The sequence below is a fragment of the Oncorhynchus masou genome, chromosome 25, assembly GCF_036934945.1.
Source record: "Oncorhynchus masou masou isolate Uvic2021 chromosome 25, UVic_Omas_1.1, whole genome shotgun sequence".
NCBI classification, from domain to species: domain Eukaryota; kingdom Metazoa; phylum Chordata; class Actinopteri; order Salmoniformes; family Salmonidae; genus Oncorhynchus; species Oncorhynchus masou.
The window spans coordinates 42102488-42124250 of record NC_088236.1 but is presented as its reverse complement, the minus strand read 5'-3'; the positions used below and the strand labels follow the sequence as shown (position 1 = coordinate 42124250).

Here is a 21763-nt window from a genome sequence, read left to right as displayed (position 1 = left end):
TGCATTTGTTACGTGAACAATATGCCCCCAGTGCAGCATCTCTGTCCACCCCATTGTCGCAACTCTAAATAACTCTCTAAATGATGGAAATGATTCAGTTTTTAAAGCATATGGTGGAAGTCTTAAATAACAGGTAAGGTAAAGATGGATTTAAAATAAAATGCAGATGCACGGTATATCGTAATATACATTAGCCTATATGATGCCACTTCTCTCCCATTGTTTGTAAGGTCATCATATAGGATATTGGAAATTCAATGATAACAGAGTGATGCTGAGACTCAGATTTGTTGCTTTAAAATGTTATGTCAAACAAAATAACAATGATTTTAAGTTAAACAAACCATACCACTATACGCAAGGACTACTTTTAACAATTTCCACAGAAAAACACATTTACTTGAAGAACAGTGCAGATTCAAAGTTTGGTAACAGAATGACGGTTTGTGCTGTTACACAGATGGCACCCATTCCTGTAGCTGACACGCTTGTGCCTAAACTTTTACAAACTTGCCAACCTGCACAAATTGAGTGTACCATGCACACAATTTGAGGTCAAGGTATTGTGGTATGAAAAAGTACCCTAAAATACACAAAAATAGGCTTCTAATTGGCATATTGTGTTTTTTGACTTGACTGTCTGAAGTTGGAGCTGAGAAAAAATTCAAGCTCTCCACTCCAGTTCACCCACCCATAGTCATAGTACTATTTTCTTAGAGGGCCCTCACAGTGTTCTACAGGAGCACCATTGAGCGCAGCCTGGTATGGCAACCCCGCCGCCGCCGACGACCGCAAGGCACTACAGAGGGTGGTACGCTCAGCCAAACGCACCATTGGGTACACACGGACCGCTGTCCAGGACACCTACAACACCAGGTGTCGCAAGAAGGCCAAGAAGATAATCAGGGATCCAAGCCACCCGAGCCATTGATTGTTTTTATTTCACTTTGACCTGCATTGTTGGAGCTCAGAGTTTAAGATTTTCCTGGACCCTGTATTTATATCTGCAACCCTGTACATGTGACTATTATACTTCTAATCAAAGCAGCACTACTGTCAGAGGCTCCATGTGTAGCAAGTGAGGTGAGAGGTTTCTAATGGAATTACAGTTATGGAATTAAGTTGCCTACATGAGAAGGCCATTTCATATGACGAGTTGTTGTAGACAGGGAGCAAGGGGAGCGCAGCAAAATAGCCTCAATTAGCCTAAGAAGAGACCTCTGGTGGCATGTCTTGTGGGGTATGCATGGGTATCCGAGCTGTGTGTCAGTAGTTCAAACAGACAGCTCGGTACATTCAACATGTCAATCAATACCTCTCACAAATACAAGTAGTAATGAAGTCAATCTTTCCTCCACTTTGAGCCAGGAGAGATTGACATGCATATTATTAATGTTGGCTCTCTATGTACATCCAAGGGCTAGCCGTGCTGCCCTGTTCTGAGCCAATTGCAATTTTCCTAAGTCCCTCTTTGTGGCTTCTGACCACACGGCTGAACAGTAGTCCAGATGCGACAAAACTAGGGCCTGTAGGACCTGCCCTGTTGATAGTGCTGTTAATGCAGAGCAGCGCTTTATTATGGACAGACTTCTCCACATCCTAGCTACTGTTGTATCAATATGTTTTGACCATGACACTTTACAATCCAGGGTTACTCCAAGCAGTTTAGTCTCAACTTTCTCTATTTCCAAAGATTGTGTTGAGGTATAAGGTTTAGTGAATTATTAGTCCCAAATACAATGCTTTTATTTTTGGAAATATTTAGGACTAACTTATTCCTTGCCACCCATTCAGCAACTAACTGCAGCTCTTTGTTAAGTGTTGCAGTCATTTCAGTTGCTGTGGTAGCTGACGTGTAAAGTGTTGAGTCATCCACATACATAGACACACTGGCTTTACTCAAAGCCAGTGGAATGTTGTTAGTAAAGATTGAAAAAAAGTAAGGGGCCTAGACAGCTGCCCTTGGGAATTCCTGATTCTACCTGGATTTTGTTGGAGAGACTTCCATTAAAGAACACTCCATGTGTTAGACGGGCAACTCTTTATCCATGTTCTTTTTCATTAATCTCTCTCAGCCAATTACCAGCCATTTGTGTAAGTGCTGTGCTTGTTGAATATCCTTCCCTATAAGCTTGCTGAAACTCTGTTGTCAAATTTTTTTTTTTACTGTAAAATAGCATTGTATCTGGTCAAACACAATTTTTTCCCAAAAGTTTACTAAGGGTTGGCAACAGTAGGCTGGGAATTGCCAGGGACCTTAAGATACGATCTTGTGCCGATACGATATGTATTGCGATTCGAAACTGTGATTTTTATTGTGATTCGATGTTCCAAAAAATATTGCTTACATATGTCTGCTGCAGAAGTATGAGAGAGCCCATGAGAAAACGAGTTTTGATCAGTCAAGGAAATAAAATTGCTGAAAATAAATTGACTCCCTATTTAAAAAGAGATAAAAACCTATGAAGAAAAAATAAACGTTTTGGTACAGATACAGCCAACTAGTGCAAAAATGATATTGTGATAATCTCAAAACGACACAATATATTGTCAAAAATAATATCCCGATATGTAACCGTATAGATTTTTTTCCCCCATCAGTATTAATTCCACGTGGTTACAGGGTTAAAACAGAAAAAAAAATCAGTTTAACAATTTAGGAATTAATAAGGGCTATGGTTTGGGGAAGGCTTAAAACAAAGTCATTAAAAAACGACACACCTATGAATCATCATTATTCTTAGTGCTTGCTAGAGCATTGTGAACTGCCGGAGCGCAGTGGTCTAAGCAGCGCCTCCAGCACCGAGCCTCATGACTGCGTGGTGATCTAGTGACCAGCCTGAGCCTACATTACACGTTAATTGCATTTATTTACATTTTTTCCAATAAGGTAAGAGTAATAGGATAATTTACACATCAGAGAAAAGTGTCTCAGCTCAACAAAATCATCTTTGGATCGGCTCAAATGCATAAACATCTTGACAGCTTTACGAGCTTAAATAATAAAGTGACACAATACAGGCTTTCAATCCGCCAAAAACCATAATTACAATGCCTTCAAAGTATTCACACCCCTTGACTTTTTACATATTTTGTTACAAAGTGGGTTTAATTGTCTTTTTTATATAAACAATCTACACAATATATATATATTTTTAAATTATTTGTAAAAAAAACAAAAATCTAAAATGATCTTGATTAGATAAATATTCAACCCCCTGAGTCAATACATGTTAGAATGACCTTTGGAAGCGATTACAGCTGTAGGTATTTTCTGGTTAAGTCTCTGAGAGCTTTCCACATCTGGATTGTGCAACATTTGCCCATTGTTCTTACAAAAAATGATTCAGGCTGTCAAATTGGTTGTTGAACATTGCTAGACAACCATTTTCAGGTTGTTTTCAAGCACAGTTGAGTCAAAACTGTAACTCGGCCTCTCAGGAACATTCACAGTCTTCTTGGTGAGCAACTCCAGTGTATATTTGGCCTTGTGTTTTAGGTTATTTTCCTGCTGATAGGTGAATTAGTCTCCCAGTGTCTGGTGGAAAGCAGACTGAACCAGGTTTTCCTCTAGGATGTTACCTGTGCTTAGCTCAATTCTGTAAATTTTTTATCCTGAAACTCCCCAGTCCTTAACAATCACAAGCATACCCATAACATGATGCAGCCACCTCTATGCTTGGGAAATATAGAGAGTGGTACTAAGTAATGTGTTATGCTTGGGGCAAATCCAATACTTTGTATTCGGGACAAAAAGTGTATTGCTTTGTCACAGTTTTTGCAATATTACTTTAGTGTCTTGTTGCAAACAGGATGTATGTTTTGGAATATTTTTATTCTGTACAGGCTTTTTTTATTTTCCCTCTGTCAATTAAGTTAGTATTGTGGTGTAACTATGATGTTGTTGATCCATCCTCAGTTTTCTCCTATCACAGCCTTAAACTCTAACTATTTTAAAGTCACTATTGGCCTCATAATGAAATCTCTGAGCGGTTTCCTTTTCCGGCAACTGAGTTAGGAAAGATGGCTGTATCTTTGTACTGACTAGGTGTATTGATACACCAGTGTAAATAATAACTTCACCATGCTCAAAGTGATATTCAATGTCTGCTTTTTATTTTATTTTACCCATCTACCAATTGTGAGGCATTGGAAAACCTCCCTGGTCTTTGTGGTTGAATCTGTGTTTGAAATTCACTGCTCAACTGGGGACCTTACAATTATCTGTATGTGTAGGGTACAGAGATTAAGTAGTCATTCAAAAATCATGTTAAACACTGTTATAGCACACAGAGTGAGTCCATGCAATTTATTACATGACTTGTTAAGCACATTTTTATTCCTGAACTTATTTCGGCTTTCTATCACAAAGGAGCTGAAAGGGCGGAGACATTTCAGCTTTTCTTTTTTAAATTAATTTGTAAAAATGCCTAAACATATTTACACTTTGACATTATGGAGTATTGTGTGTAGGCCAGTGACAAATAAAATCTACATTTTATCCATTTTAAATTCAAGCTGCAACACAACAAAATGTGGAAAAATTAAAGGGGTGTGAATACTTCATGAAGGCATTGTACATTTTTGTACAGTTTAAAATTGCAGTAATAGGACCTAGCGTTTGAGCGAACGAGAGCAAAAAGGATTTTGACAGGAACCCCTTGTCCCAATGACTCGACTGCCCCCACATGGAGGCTGATTTGAATTTCGTGATGTAGCAGCAAAATTCTCAACGACAAAAGAGTGAAGTTAGTTGTGGGCCAACCTCCCTATTATATCACATTATACAATGAGTGGGTCTAATCCTGAATGTTGATTTGATTAAAACCAATCCAGACTGTGTATATTCCATAAGTTACCACCGGCTAAAATGCCTATTTACTCTGTTCCATCTGACTGAGCAATCCACTGTCTCATCAGCCCAGCCAAGCAATTTATAAACTTGATCTCCACTATAAAAAGTAACTAGACATTATCTCAGAGTTCTAAACTAAACTAAAACGTTTAGTTTTCAACAACTGAGATTTGTATAAACATTGCTGTCTGTCTCTCAGACATTTGCAACATTGTTTCAATATTCAATCTCCAGCTGTCTCATACTAATGAATGTGTCATGACGAGACAGGCATGCAGGCAGGGTTTCACAGCCAGTCGAAATCTTGAATTAGTTGCCATTTTAATGGATTTATATAAAGAAATGTCAATTGTAAAAAGGTAAAACGAAACAAAGTGTCGCTAGTTTGCACTCTTTCCAGCTTCAGTTTGAAATGATTGTGTTAGCTGTGTTGTTGGCTAGCTCCTCTGAATAACAGTGTCCTGACGAGTGAGCACATGTTCTATGCCAGGCGAAATTGTTTTTCATTAGCTCATTTGTTATGGATGTATCCAAATAAATGTTACTAGAAAACAGCTTAAACAAATGCAAATGCGGCTACTTTGCTGTTATTCTGGCTGCACTTTTTGACGTGACTATAAGTTAGCCGTAGTTGGCTAGCTCGCAAACAAGGGATAAGAAAGTTGCTAGCCAGTATGGCAATGGAACATTTAGAACGAACAACTGGGTCGCGTCCATAGATACAGAACAAAAAGACTGAATGACTGGGTCGTGGCTCTAGCAACCCGAACCAATAAAATGAATGACCAGGATGAAATGGGATGAATAAATTAATCAAAATAACGTGTTTAATGAAAATATGTCATTCATTATTTGAATATGTTGGTAACCCATCGTATAAAAGTGATAATGTCCTCGAAGCTGGAGGATATATTGGCACGGTTTGCCGGCACTCGACTTTGTCTCAGGCCTAACAACACCAGTGGGACATGATTGATGTATACAGAGAAGAGAGTCGGCACGAGGGACATCATTGATGTATACAGAGAAGAGAGTCGGCCCGAGAATTGAACCCTGTGGCACCCCCATCGAGACTACCCGAGGTCCGGCCAACAGGCCCTCCAATTTGACACACTGAACTCTATCAGTGAAGTAGTTGCTGAACCAGGGAAGGCAGTCATTTGAGCAACCAAGGCTGTTGAGTCTGCCGATAAGAATGTAGTGATTGACAGAGTCGAAAGTCTTGGCCAGTTGGATGAATTCGGCTGCACATTTTTGTCTCTTATCGATGGCAGTTATGATATCGTTTAGGACCTTGAGCGTGGCTGAGGTGCACCCATGACCATTTCGGAAACCAGATTGCATAGCGGAGCAGGTACGGTGGGATTCGAAATCGTCTGATTTGTTTGTTAACTTGGCTTTCGAAGACCTTAGAAAGGCAGGGTAGGATCGATATAGGTCTGTAGCAGTTTGGGTCTAGAGTGTCTCCCCTTTTTGAAGATGGGGATGACCGCAGCAGCTTTCCAATCTTTGGGGATCTCAGACGATACGGAAGAGAGGTTGAACATGCTAGTAATAGGGGTTGCAACAATGTCGGCAGATCATTTTAGAAAGAGAGGGTCCAGATTGTCTAGTCCTGCTGATTTGTAGGGGTCCAGGTTTTGCAGCTCTTTCAGAACATCAGCTATCTGGATTGAAATGGGGAGGCTTTGGCTAGTTGCTGTGGGGGGTGCAGGGCAGTTGACTGGTGTAGGGGTCAACTGTTGACCGGGGTAGGGGTCAACAAATTTGCTTTGTCATTATGGGGTATTGTGTGTGTAGATTGAGGGGATTTTTTTATTAGATTTTTTAAATCCATTTTAGAATTTTGTAACGTAACAAAATGTGGAAAACGTTCTGAATACTTTCCGAATGCGCAGTGTCAATGAAGAATTTTTACATTTGAGACATTTTAGTGCATATGACTATGAGTGCAATTATAGTGCAGCAGTGAATGATCACTAATATGAAGGCTTGCTTAATATAACCTATGCCATTCCAGAAAGTCTCATTGTTAATATTACAAAGAACCGTTGTTGTCATCTGTGAAAATACTGAAGAATTGTAGTTAGCTAGTCCTATTGGTTGTTAAACAGCCTTTGAACTCACATTCAATGAACTGTTGCCTCTTTAGTTCTGTGACAACCCGATCTTGATCAACAGTTAATGTCTGCTACATGATTTAAAAAGGCACAATACTGTCTCCCTTACAGTGTGTTGCTCTCTTTGCCAAAGGGAGGTTAAAAGCAGTGGATCAATAGCAGTTTTCCGGCTATTGATCAGTCGGCTAAGGCTGTATACCTCTGCTGTCTTTTCCCCTGTCAGCCATGGGAAGAGGGCAGTTTGTCTCATTTCACCAGTACTTTCCCTTCGTTACCAGTGCATGTGGACCTCCGAATGTTGTTGAACTTCTTTTTGGATGTAGATGCAGTCAGTTATTAGTGTTTTCCTTTGGATTTGACTTTCTGTGTAGCACTTCAGTGCTTTCTGAATACGACTTCTAGATTGTGCCATGCTACTGGATCTGCTTTTAGGCTACTGAAATGTTGTTTGTTTTTTTGCTTTGTTAAAGGTGCAATATGCAGAAATAGCTCTGCCATTTCCTGTGTGGTAAAATTCTAATAGTAGGCCTAATTTCAGTTTATGTGACAAAACAAACAAACAAAAGAAAATAATCATTGTACCATCTAAACCGCTGTGAAATATATTTTCAATAACCCAAAATATTGTATTTTCAGCTCTCTGAAGCTGGTGTACAAAACAGCAAAAACTAAACTTAAGAACAGGAAGCATAAAAATGGCGCACATAGAACAGATCTACCGCTTCTTAGACTTTCATTCTATATGAATTTGGTCGGATTGCCCAAAATGTTACATATTGCAGCTTTAAAGGGGCAATCAGTATTTGCTGTGTAAATTTTTCACTTATAAACTCAGCAAAAAAAGAAACGACCCTGTCTTTCAAAGATATTTTGTAAAAATCCAAATAACTTCACAGATCTTCATTGTAAAGGGTTTAAACACTGTTTCCCTTGCTTGTTTAATTAACGACCGTTCCACAGGTGCATGTTCATTAAGACACTAACAGCTTACAGACGGTAGGCAATTGTGTTCACAGTTCTGAAAACTTTGGACACTAAAGAGGCCTTTCTACTGACTCTTAAAAATACCAAAAGAAAGATGCCCAGGGTCCCTGCTCATCTGCGTGAACGTGCCTTAGGCATGCTGGAAGGAGGCATAAGGACTGCAGATGTGGCAAGGACAATACATTGCAATGTCCGTACTGTGAGACGCCTAAGACAACGCTACAGGGAGACAGGACGGACAGCTGATCGTCCTCACAGTGGCAGACCACGTGTAACAACACCTGCACAAGATCGGTACTTCCGAACATCACACCTGTGGAACAGGTACAGGTTGGCAACAACAACTGCCCGAGTTACATCAGGAACACACAATCCATCCATCAGTGTTCAGACTGTCCGCAATAGGCTGAGAGAGGCTGGACTGAGGGCTTGTAGGCCTGTTGTAAGGCAGGTCTTCGCCAGACATCACCAGCAGCAACGTCGCCTATGGGCACAAACCCACTGTCGCTGGACCAGACAGGACTGGCAAAAAGTGCTCTTCACTGACGAGTCGTGGTTTTGTCTCACCAGGGTCTATGGTCGGATTTGCATTTATCGTCGAAGGAATGAGCATTACACCGAGGCCTGTACTCTGGAGCGGGGTTGATTTGTAGGTGGATTGTCCATCATGGTCTGGGGCGGTATGTCACAGCATCATCGGACTGAGCTTGTTGTCATTGCAGGCAATCTCAAGGCTGTGCGTTACAGGGAAGATATCCTCCTCCCTCATGTGGTACCCTTCCTACAGGCTCATCCTGACATGACCCTCCAGCATGACAATGCCACCAGCCATACTGCTCGTTCTGTGCGAGATTTCCTGCAAGACAGGAATGTCAGTGTTCTGCCATGACCAGCGAAGAGCCCGGATCTCAATCCCATTGAGCACATCTGGGACCTGTTGGATCGGAGGGTGAGGGCTTGGGCCATTCCCCCCAGAAATGTCTGGGAACTTGCAGGTGCCTTGGTTGAAGAGTGGGGTAACATCTCACAGCAAGAACTGTCAAATCTGGTGCAGTCCATGAGGAGGAGATGCACTGCAGTACTTAATGCAACTAGTGGCCACACCAGATACTGACTGTTGCTTTCTATTTTGAACCCCCCCCCCCCCCCCCCCTTGTTCCGGGACTGTGTAAATATTTGTATGAATATATGTTAAGCTTGCTGAAAATAAATGCAGTTGACAGTGAAAGGACGTTTCTTTTTTTGATAGCATGGATGGTCAGTAGGAATGTGCACCTACCCTTTCAGCACGATTCGATACGATTTCTAGATACATGGGCTCCGATATGATACAGGAACGATTCTGTGTTTTTCGGTTTGATTAGAGAACAAATCGATTCGGTTATATTCAATACACTAACATATGCTGCATAAATAGGTTAATTTTATTTTCAAAATTGAAATCCACTGCTGATTGAGCTCATGAGCTGGACCTCTGAACTGTGTGCGTGTGTATGTGTGTGTGTACGTACGTGCACTATGGTGTATGTACTATGTAGGCAGCTAGACTGAGCCATAAAGGATACTAGGCATCCACCACCCCACCTCTACTATCAGACTATTGGGGGTGAGCAGCAATGTAGCCTGTGTTTTTTTTTTTTTTTTTTTTGTCCCCCCCACTTTGGTTCTGAAATCAGCATCACCCACATATTAACTTTGTTATTTTTGCAGATTGTGTTTGAGCTAGTAATCTATTTAATATTTATTGTTTACAAATTAGCTATGACATAGCCAATTAATAAATATATATACAGTTGGAATCATTAAAATTCATTTTTCAAACACCACCGATTTTTTGTTAACAAACTATTGTTTTGGCATGTCGGTTAGGACATCTACTTTGTGCATGACACAATTGTTCCAACAATTGTTTACAGACCGATTATTTCACTTATAATGAACTGTATCACAATTCCAGTGGGTCAAAAGTTTACATACATACACTAAGTTGACTGTGCCTTTAAACATCTTGGAAAATTCCAGAAAATGATGTGATGGCTTTAGAAGCTTCTGATAGGCTAATTGACATAATTTGAGTCAATTGGAGGTGTACCTGTGGATGTATTTCAAGGCTTACCTTCAAACTCAGTGCCTCTTTGCATGGAAAAATCAAAAGAAACCACAAGTCTGGTTCATCCTTGGGAGCAATTTCCGAACGCCTGAAGGTACCACATTCATCTGTACAAATAATAGTACGTAAGTATAAACACCATGGGACCACACTGCCGTCATACCGCTAAGGAAGGAGACGCATTCTGTCTCCTAGAGATGAACTTACTTTGTTGCGAAAATTGAAAATAAATCCCAGAACAACAGCAAATGACCTTGTGAAGATGCTGGAGGAAACAGGTACAAAAGTATCTATATCCACAGTAAAACGAGTCCTATATCGACATAACCTGAAAGGCTGCTCAGCAAGGAAGAAGCCACTGCTCCAAAACTGCTGTAAAAAAGCCAGACTACGGTTTGCAACTGCACATGGGGACAAAGATTGTACTTTTTGGAGAAATGTACTCTGGTTTGATGAAACAAAAATAGAACTGTTTGGCCGTAATGACCATCGTTATGTTTGGAGGAGAAAGGGGGATGCTTGCAAGCCAAAGAACACCATCCCAACTGTGAAGCACGGGGGGTGGCAGCATCATGTTGTGGGTGTGCTTTGCTGCAGGAGGGAATGGTGCACTTCACAAAATAGATGGCTTAATGAGAATGGAAAATTATGTGGATATATTGAAGCAACATCAAGACATCAGTTGCAAATGGGTCTTCCAAATGGACAATGACCCCAAGCATACTTCAAAAGTTGTGGCAAAGTGGCTTAAGGACAACAAAGTGAAGGTATTGGAATGGAAATCTCAAAGCCCTGACCTCAATCCTATAGATAATGTGTAGGCAGAACTGAAGAAGCGTGTGCGAGCAAGGAGGCCGACATACCAGACTCAGTTACACCAGCTCTGTCAGGAGTAATGGGCCAAAATTCACCCAATTAATTGTGGGAAGCTGATGGAAGGCTATCTGAAACGTTTGACTCAAGTTAAACAATTTCAAGGCAATGCTACCAAATACTAATTGAGTGTATGTAAACTTCTGACCCACTGGGAATGTGATGAAAGAAATAAAAGCTGGAATAAATAATTCTCTCTACTATTATTCTGACATTTCACATATTTAAAATAAAGCGGTGATTCTAACTGACCTAAGACAGGGAATTTTTACTAGGATTAAATGTCAGAAATTGTGAAAAACTGTGTTTTAAATGTATTTGGCTAAGGAGTATATAAACTTCCGACATCAACTGTATGTATGTATGTATGTATGTACTGTTGAAGTCTGAAGTTTACATACACCTTAGCCAAATACTTTCCAGAATGCGCTGTCTCCCACCATTTCTTGCACATTTCTTGTTTCATAACTTGTGTGAATTGTTTTCCCTTTGACTGTTGGTGTCTATCAATTCCCCAATACAAGTATCACCAGTAGTACATTTACCATTAATTCCCATAATTTCTAATCTACAATGTTTGTTTGGTTATGGTAATTTCTGTTAATGCATTCAATATATTAGTATTAGAGTCGTTTACCAATCTCATTTTCGGATTGGGCACGTTGTTTACAGAGCTCACAACCTATGCTACACTTGTGAGAAAAACAAGTTTTGGTGTATTCCATTCCATTAACGAGTTTTGTCAATTTATTAATTGTATTTTGTTTGGAGTGCTCCTGTCAATGTTAAGGATGCGCACCTGCTTACATATATAGAAGTTGGCCTAGGCTACCTGGCCTGCTAGGCTACCGCTAGGCTACCTTGCCTGCTAGGCTACCTGGACTGCGTGCGATTGTTGGCCTATAAATGTGCCCTTTTGGGGATGTCCGATTTTAGTATTTCTGATTGCCTTAACTCACCACCACTAATGAGCTGTGGAGCTTCTCAAAGCAATGTTTTCTTCATCTCAAACAACAAGTAAACAAAGTCTGTTTTTAGAATCCATTGAGATTGGCAATAGTTGTATTTGAAAAATATTTCCAGCCCTCTCCCTTTCCAGTGGAAATGTCATAAAATACCTGATTACGTCTTATCCCTTGCACAAACTCACTGGAGCAGGAAACTGAGGGCCCAGAATATTTTTTACAATGTTGCAAGTTTGCTAGCGTGTGCTTCGCGCTGACACAGTTGATAGAGAAGGGCCTTGTTCAGGGAGGTGACCAAGAACCCGATGGTCACTCTGACGGCGCTTCAGTGTTCCTCTGTGAAGATGGGAGAACCTTCCAGAAGGACAACCATCTCTGCAGCACTCCACCAATCAGGCCTTTATGGGTAGATTGGTCAGTCGGAAGCCACTCAGTAAAAGGCGCATGACAGGCCACTTGGAGTTGACCAAAAGGCACCCACAGGACTCTGACCATGAGAAACAAGATTCTCTGGTCTGATGAAACCAAGATTGAACTCTTTGGCCTGAATGCCAAGTGTCACGTCAGGAGGAAATCAAGTTGTCCAGTGTAGGAAATTCTCACTGGTACCCTAGTTTATAGAAATACCCATATCTACAAATGACCATATACACGGATTCTTAAAAGCAAAACTACCAAAACTATTGCTGATGGGGAACCTGAACAATCCAAATCAAATCTATTGTAAACCCCATTCAGCCGGTGAGTTGTTTCTCTCAACAGTGCATAGACAGCAAATGACATAGGTTGTCACTCAACTAATGAAGCCTAATATCACGCAAGCCATTTTAGTATTTGAATGCTGAAGGTTCCATGCAGATGTGCAAGATCAAGAACAGGGCCACCTACATTGTGTTAGTCAGCACGCAAAGCTGGGCACAGCGCGCGGTTTGACTAGGCTACTAAGATTGCCTGGGGGTTTTTCAGCACGCAAAATGACTTGAAGATCAATGACTGTCGACACCGTTGCATGCAGATCGACGCTGAAGGAGAGGATGCATCGATTGTCACAAAAGATTAGGTATTTTCGGAAGCTAGAAACAATGTAATATGAGCAAAACATGTTTGTGAACTGTCGATTCATAACACTTGAATTGATTTTCAGACCAATGCCCGCTACATTTGGATCGGTTTGGTGTCTGTGTACCGATGCACTTCTATCTTAGGCATCGTTCACCGATTTAAAATGTTTATCTGTGAATTATTACATCCCTAATGGTCAATCCTTGCATCCACCGTTCTGTCTATGAATTTGAGTGGTTACATTTCCCCAGCCCCATCCTTCGGCTTTTCAAAGAAACAATGGCAGGGAGAACGCTTTGTTATTGTTTCATCTGTGGATTGCCACTTTAAAGCCACGAGTGAGTGCTCATGTTGCATTTTAATTCAGGACTGTATGTTTCTTTTGGTCTATAAAGTAAGATGTTGTGTGTAAAAGAGCGAGAGATGCACAGACAGTGGTTGATGAAGGGGGGGAGGTGTCTTTTTCTCTCTCTCTTTCCCCACCTCCCCCTCTCTCCAGTCTTGTTGTGTTTTCCCACACTCCCAGGCCACAGCCCTGGGGTGAAGCAGAGTTAGAGGGGGATTAGCTCTGTCTCCCCCACGCCTACAGAGGGTGCCCAGAGAGAAGGGCCGGGGCTCTGGTGCAGGAGTATCGACGCTCTCTGTGCACTTGGCCCAAGACTGCAGCGCTGACCCTTTCCTGCAGTCTCTATGTTAATGTAAACACAATCGATGAAAGTATTACCAGTTCCGCAAATAGAGGTTCTGGAAGCACAGACCATGTCCATGAGACAAATACAGATATTCGAGCCACTTTATTCTCAGTTTGCACCCTACACAGTACAAAAGTTTGCCCAGTTGCGATTTGTGCACCAATGGTAGGCTATACCCAAGCTAATGGTAAACCAAAGTCTTAAACAAGGGTACATGATGCTTCTGAAATTCTTCTCAGGTTCTTTTTACTTTGTACATGAATTGCTTTCCTGGATATTCAAAAATAAGTCTCATTAAATGATACAGGTTGGTTTTGAAATACAACCATATTTCGAGACAGGATATATGCAAGAATGAGTAAAACATTTCATTTAAGGGAAACATGTTCAGCCCACGGCTCCTACTTGTCACTCACCACCATAGCCCAACCTCAGATGTGTTCTGTTTGAGAAAGCTCAAGGTCCACTTCGTCCTGAGGCCTATGTTTAGTTTAGCAGAAGTAAATATATATATATATATATATATATATATATATATATTTAGAAATTGCTCTAATGAAAGGTGACCATGTAACTCACTTGGTAGCCTTTTTGCCTTGTCAAGTAATTTTTTGGCTTAAGCAAGGTGAATTGTATATTAGCTAACTTCTCTGACCTCAGTGTGTCTCTGTGTGAAAATGCTCACTCCTACGCTGATGCATCATAAAAAATATATACAAAAATCCAAAATGCTTGTGACTTAGACTTTTTAGTGTCCAGGACCATAGGTTACATGCCAGGGGAATACATACTGTAGCTAGAGAATATTGAGGAAAATGTAACTTTCGGGTAGAGGGGGAATTTCTTAAATGGATAACTCTTAATTCACTTCATCAGAATCCAATGGGATAAAAATCTCACTGATAACATCTGTCCAACCCCATGGTTATGCATACAGTATTAATCAGACAAAGACAGATGGGCAAAACATTTGGTCTCCAGCTATCTGTTGTCCCTTTCAGAATTTCCTCAATAGATGCTTGTTTTTTTGGTTTTGTTAACCAACTGTGTCATCAGTGCCAACAATGAAATGCCCGGTGATTATGTACAACAGCTTTAGGAAGACTGATTAAGTAGAGCTCAGACGGTTTGCAACGTTTTTATATACTTCTTTATCTTGAAAGGATTGTGTCATTTTCATATTTTAATGAGCCAATTGCTTAGCCCAACTTACAAACCAAATTTATAGAAAACAAACTTAAGACTAGGGTTGGAGCGATGTCAATCTTTTTCCTATCGTGATTATGTACACATAACATTTTGATATACAATGCTATTGCCCCTATAAGCCACCCCCAAAAATGATTTTATATATATATATAAAAAATATTACAATAAATGAAAAACTCGGCTTAAACAACAGTTTGGCTATAGCGCAAAATCAAATGCAACTGATGAAAGACATGGTTGAAAGCCTGTGCAGGCAAAATCTTTTCTAATTTTCCTTTCTGGTGGAAGGGCTGAACAGGTTTATGTGGTGTGTCTGTGTCTGCACATGATGGAGCAATGACTGTCTGATGAAGAACTGGCTGTCTTACCATAGTGAGCTAGGTTCTAGGTCTATATCATGGGCTGGACATAAACAGTCTAACATCTTCAGAACTGGGTAGTAAATTAGAGGTGGACCGATTAATTGGCAGGGCCGATTTTTCAAGTTTTCATAACAATCCGTAATCATCCTTTTTGGACGCGGATTATGGCCGATTACATTGCAATCCACGAGGAAACTGCGTGGCAGGCTGACCACCTGTTGCACGAGTGCAGCGTCAAAAGGACCTTGTGGCTTGCAAGGAGCCAAGGTAAGTTGCTAGCTAGCATTAAACTTATCTTATAAAAACCGATCTTCACATGATCACTAGTTAACTACACATGATTGATGATATTACTAGGCTTACTAGGCTAACTAGCTTGCATTAGCTGCATTGCATATAATCAATGCGGTGCCTGTTAATTTATCATCGAATCACAGCCTACTTCAACTTTGCCAAACGGGTGACTATTTAACAAAAGCTCATTCACGAAAAAATCACAATCGTTGCATGAATGTACCTAACCATAAACACCAGTGCCTTTCTTAAAATCAGTACACAGAAGTATATTTTTTTAAAACCTGCATATTTAGTTAACATTGCCTGATTACATTAATTTATTTTAACTAGGGAACTTGCTTACAGTGAAAGCAGAGTCAGGTTATATGCAACAGTTTGGGCCGCCTGGCTTGTTCTTCCTAACAAGGACCGTAATTAATTTGACAGAATTGTGCATAATTATGACATGACATTGAAGGTTGTGCAATGTAACAGCAATATTTAGACTTAGGGATGCCACCCGTTAGATAAAATACGGAATAATTCCATATTTCACTGAAAGAATAAACGTTTTGTTTTCGAAATGATAGTTTCCGGATTTGATCATATTAATGATCTAAGGCTCGTATTTCTGTGTTTATTATAATATAATTAAGTCTATGATTTGATAGAGCAGTCTGACTAAGCGGTGGTAGGCTTCTTAACTTGGAATATTCAAAAAGTGGGAATGTTAAAAGTTAGCTTTTTTACATGGCACATATTGCACTTTTACTTTATTCTCCAACACTGTTTTTGCATTATTTGAACAAAATTGAACATGTTTAATTATTTATTTGAGACTAAATAGATGTTATTCATGAATTATATAAAGGTTAAAAAAAAGTGTTAATTCAGTATTGTCATTATTACAAATATATATATATATATATAAGTAAATATACTGGTGTGCAAAGGAGCAAAAAAAAGAAAAACAATATCGGGATGAGGTAGATGGATGGGCTTTTTACAGATAGGTTATGTGCAGTGATTTGTGAGCTGCTCTGACAGATGGTGCTTGAAGTTAGTGAGGGAAATATGAGTATCCAGCTTCAGTGATTTTTGCAATTTGTTCCAGTCATTGGCAGCAGAGACCTGGAAGGAAAGGCAGCCAAAGGAGGAATAGGCTTTGGGGGTGACCAGTCAAATATACCTGCTGGAGCACGTGCTACGGGTGGGTGCTGCTATGGTGACTAGTGAGCTGAGATAAGGCGGGGCTTTACCTAGCAACGACTTGTAGATGACCTGGAGCCAGTGGGTTTGGCGACGAATATGAAGCGAGGGCCAGCCAACGAGAGCATACAGGTCGCAGTGGTGGGTAGTATATGGGGCTTTGGTGACAAAACGGATGGCATTATGATAGACTGCATCCAATTTGTTGAGTAGTGTTGCAGGCTATTTTGTAAATGATATCGCCGAAGTCGGTAGGATAGTCAGTTTTACGGGGGTATGTTTGGCAGCATGAGTGAAGGATGTTTTGTTGCGAGATAAGAAGACGATTCTAGATTTAATTTTGGATTGGAGATGCTTAATGTGAGTCTGGAAGGAGAGTTTACAGTCTAACCAGACACCTAGGTATTTGTAATTGTCCACATATTCTAAGTCAGAACCATTCAGAGTAGTGATGCTGGATGGGCGGGCAGGTGCGGGCAGCGATCGGTTGAAGCATTTCGTTTTACTTGCATTTAAGAGCAGTTGGAGGCCACGGAAGGAGTGTTGTGTGGCATTGAAGCTCGTCTGGAGGTTAGTTAGCACAGTGTCCAAAGAAGGGCCAGAAGTATACAGAATGGTGTCATCTGCGTAGAGGTGGATCAGAGAATCACCAGCAGCAAGAGTGACATCATTAATGTATACAGAGAAGAGTCGGCCCGAGAATTGAACCCTGTGGCACCCCCATAGAGACATACTGCCAGAGGTCGAGACAACAGGCCCTCCGATTTGACACACTGAACTCTCTCTGGGATGGGATGTAGTTGTTGAACCAGACGAGGCAGTCATTTGAGAAACCAAGGCTGTTGAGTGTGCCGATAAGAATGTGGTGATTGACAGAGTCGAAACATTGACATATTGCACTACTTTCTCTTGTACACTGAGGACATAGGGAAGCTTTGCAGCGGAAGAGTGAAAGATGTTCCTATTTGAAAGCTAGAAAAAAACGTGTATCTCGCCATATGTTTAAAAAAAAAAATAGCTCTCATGCTAGAAAAAGATGAAGCCCACTGTGCTAAACCATCGTTGTCGTGTTCTGACCTTAGTTCTTTGGTTATGTCTTTGTTTAGTATGGTCAGGACGTGAGTTGGGTGGGTTGTCTATGTTCCTTTTTCTATGATTTGGGATTTCTGTGTTTGGCCTGGTATGGTTCTCAATCAGAGGCAGCTGTATATTGTTGTCCCTGTTTGAGAACCATACTTAAGTAGCCTGGTTTCACTTTTGAGTTGTGGGGGATTATTTTCCGTGTCAGTGTTTTGTTCCACACGGAACTGTTTCGGTTTAGTTTTTTCACGTGGTTGTTTATTGTTTTGTTCAGTGTTCATTATTCTTCTAAAAAAACTAAGATGTACACTTACCACGCTGCGTATTGGTCCGATCCTTGCTACTCCTCCTCAGAAGAGGAAAGTCGTTACAATCGTCTGTCACATTACGATGCCGTCACCATCAACGATGTCATCGCCATTGACGATGGCTGTCAATCATCGTCGGTTGACAATGCTGTCGTAATATTGCCCAAACTTATTTAAGTCTAAATACCCCAATCACATTTCTTAACATTTTTAATATCTGTTGCGCTCTTCGTACGTGTTCATTTGTGCCCAAGAAAAACTGTTACCCAGGACAACCTCAACCGGTTGCCGTTGAAGGAGTAAAATGACTATTATTGTTCATCCTGAGTTTGAAATAGCTGAAATCCATAATGTGGCTAGGCTACTGATGTATAGTGAGTGCTAAGCTGTATCCTGCAGACTGCAGTGATACATTTCCCCTCAACCCTCCCAGCCCTGTTTGCCTCCACAAGGTCACATTGCCAGCGGCAGTCCTACGTTACCCACTTAAAAAGCAAAAACCCATACAGCTAATGAGTTCAGAGATTAAGGAGCCACAATTAGGGCTCAGACGCACCAAGGATACTGACTGCTGAGAGGTACTTAGCACCTCTGCCCAGAGTGTCGGCAGTTCACATAGCACATATCCACCACTGATCCAACAATCGCAATACTTCAGACCACAAGGTGGCAGTAGCTTGTTTAGCTTGTGCCTGATGTAGATGGCTAATGTTAGCTAACGACCTAGTATGCTGTGCTAATGTTGCTGCTAGCTAGCTAGCTAGAATGTGGTAAGCCCTTGTTAATACTAGCCAGATGGCCACAACTAGATAAACATTTTTTAAAAACCTTTATTTAACAAGGCAAGTCAGTTAAGAACAAAGTTAATTAAGAACAAATTCTTATTTATAATGATGGCCTACCCCTGCCAAACCCGGACGATGCTGGGCCAATTGTGCGCCTCCCTATGGGACTCCCAATCATGGCCGGATGTGATACAGCTTATGTGATAACTAGCGTAGCTAGCAACATTATAATTAAATCACAATGGATATATTTTTTTATGTAGCAGCTGCCTGCTAGCTGCCGATTAGTCAATGGAGGAGCTAGCTAGCTATGTTGTGCTACTGGCAAATGGTGATCCAAACTTTAGCTAGCAAGAGAGCTGGCTTTGGCAGGATGGGATAATTGAGAGTGATTTATATTATTTCTTCATCTTGCTAGATAAATAGCTTGTAAATGCATTTAGTGTTGTGTGCATTGTGCTGCACTTACCAGTCCATTCGTTTCATATGAAGTGTGTGTGTGTGTGTGTGTGTGTGACTGCCTTGTTAATTTAAACTCCTTAGCTAGATGTAATATTTGTAACGGCTCTCCTCTTCATCTGATGATTAGGAATCATCGGACCAACACACAGCGTGGTAAGTGTTCCTAGTAAATTTAATTAAACTAAACACTGAATAACAAAACAACGAGAGTGAACGACACGAAACTGTCCTGTAAGGTGAAAAATAGAATGCAACTACCCACAAACACAGGTGGGAACAGGCTACCTAAGTATGGTTCTCAATCAGAGACAACGATTGACAGCTGCCTCTGATTGGGAACCATACCAGGCCAAACACATAGAAATACAACACACAGAACAAAACAGAATGCCCACCCCAACTCACGCCCTGACCAAACCAAAATAGAGACATTAAAAAGGAACTAAGGTCAGGACGTGACAATATTGTTATGGAGCTTTATTGTTTCAGTTAGAACAATTGTGATTTAAAAGGGAAAAAGTGCTCTTTTTCGCCTTTTTTATTTTCTTGTCACTCCTTTCAGGTCCCCCTGCTCTCTGATTGTTTTAAAGTCAAGTTGTTGGCCATTGCCAAGCATTGTGATTCTACAAGTAGAAAGGTTAATCTGCACCAGGTCGGTTACGCAGCAGGTACATCTTTTGTATTAGCAAGAGAAGGAATGGCCTCCTACAGTGCTAAGTACCTACCGGCAGACATATTTCTCGGTGTGTCTGACATCTTAGTCCTACCTTTCTGTAAATTGGTCCGAGAGCAAATTACACATTGATGTTATCGATCTCAAAAAATCCCTCTCTAGACTTTACGCCATTCACTTGCATTTAATTCAATTAGTGAAAAGGTTCACATCTTGCATCTTGCACATCTTGTACTGCTGCATTGAAATTCAATTCAGCATATCGTTTTATGCATTAGAATGCAATGCTAGAATGCAGTAATAGTGTGCCTTTTTTAACAACCTCACTTGCTGATGGTAAAAAACCTTGTGTAATAACTTGTGTGCAGCATATTTCTCTCCTAATGTCATTACTAATGGCAGTATCTTTCTCTGTGAACTAGTCTGATTGTTTTGTTCTCTGCACAATCCCAATATTCCATGAGCAGGTTGTAAGTCTTAATCATCTGTTGAACAAGGCTGTCAAGTCAGACAAATGGCGGGGCTCAGCCCCTTACCCACGTTAGGACCAGAGAGCAGAAAGCTCGCCTCCACATACCACGGCTCTGCCCTGCCGGTAATGATGGAGCACATATCTGCAAGATTGCTGCAAAAGGCCCAACTAATAGGCTGGTCAGTCTGAAAGATCTGGACTGCGAGGGGGAGGGAGAATCAACTTTTAAAAAGCAGCGACCTTTTGAAAATATGCTGCTCAGAGAAAAGATGTTTGATGTTCGAACTTTGCTGGCTTGGATCCCTTATTAGTTCTCAGACAAGGGACTATAAAGCTTAGAGAACAAGTCGCCTGTGTTTGCTTTCGCCTGCTAATTCCTTATTAAAAAGTTCAGGACGGCAGGGGACCTTTTGATAACAGATTCCTAATATTTTGTTTTCTGAATACCACACATTCATCTGTAACTGCTCATGTCTGATGTTTTCAGAAAGACCCTTTCGCCTTGGATTTATTATTATTTTCAATGTGTTTTACTCCTACGACTAGCCTACAAGTTGCGTTGAACTCGTGGACATGAGGATTTTCAGTCGATCTTCTTTTAGAAAGAATATTTCAATCTTTCACAGCACACTCTGTCTATTGCATTTGCCAGTACCTATTGCATTTGCCAGTACCTATTGCATTTGCCAGTACCTATTGCATTTGCCAGTGCCTGTTGCATTTGCCAGTGCCTGTTGCCTCACCAATTTGCACGGCCCTGTTGTTTCTGAGAACCAAGTGCTACCTTTGTTAAAATAATAATAAAGGAATATGTGTTCACAGCCATTCTGGCAGCGGTCATTGGCAGTTAGGCTCTTATTAAAACGCGGCTGCACTGTCACAACGCTGCGTCTCCTTGTTCAATCACAGCCAGTAGAAACTTGTTTAAACCCAAATTAGTTTCCTGGGAGGAATATGACCGATCATATTTGCAGTTTCAGATTTCCCTCATTTATGAGAAATACGTCCCAGAAAAAAAGCCTTCAACCTGAAACTCTGTGGCTGATATTTAAAGATGAATTAAACCTATGACAGCAGTACAACTGCCTGTCTACAACTCTCTCTCGGTGCATGTTGTCTTCTGCATTTCCTCTTCCTTCACTGCTCCCTTGTCGCCGCCTCTTGGAAGCTACCAACCAAGGACATTTCCAATGTCAGCCTTATGAAAGACACAAAGCCTGCTTGATTTATCTGACTGTATTCATACTGTATCGTCACTGTCCTGTG

At 40.8% G+C, this 21763-nt stretch overlaps 1 protein-coding gene across 1 annotated transcript in view; it reads left to right on the top strand.

Moving 5' to 3' along the window:
- LOC135514375 (mediator of RNA polymerase II transcription subunit 27-like) overlaps window positions 1-21763 on the top strand; it is a 94204-nt gene that overhangs the window by 8575 nt on the left and 63866 nt on the right. The window lies entirely within an intron of this gene.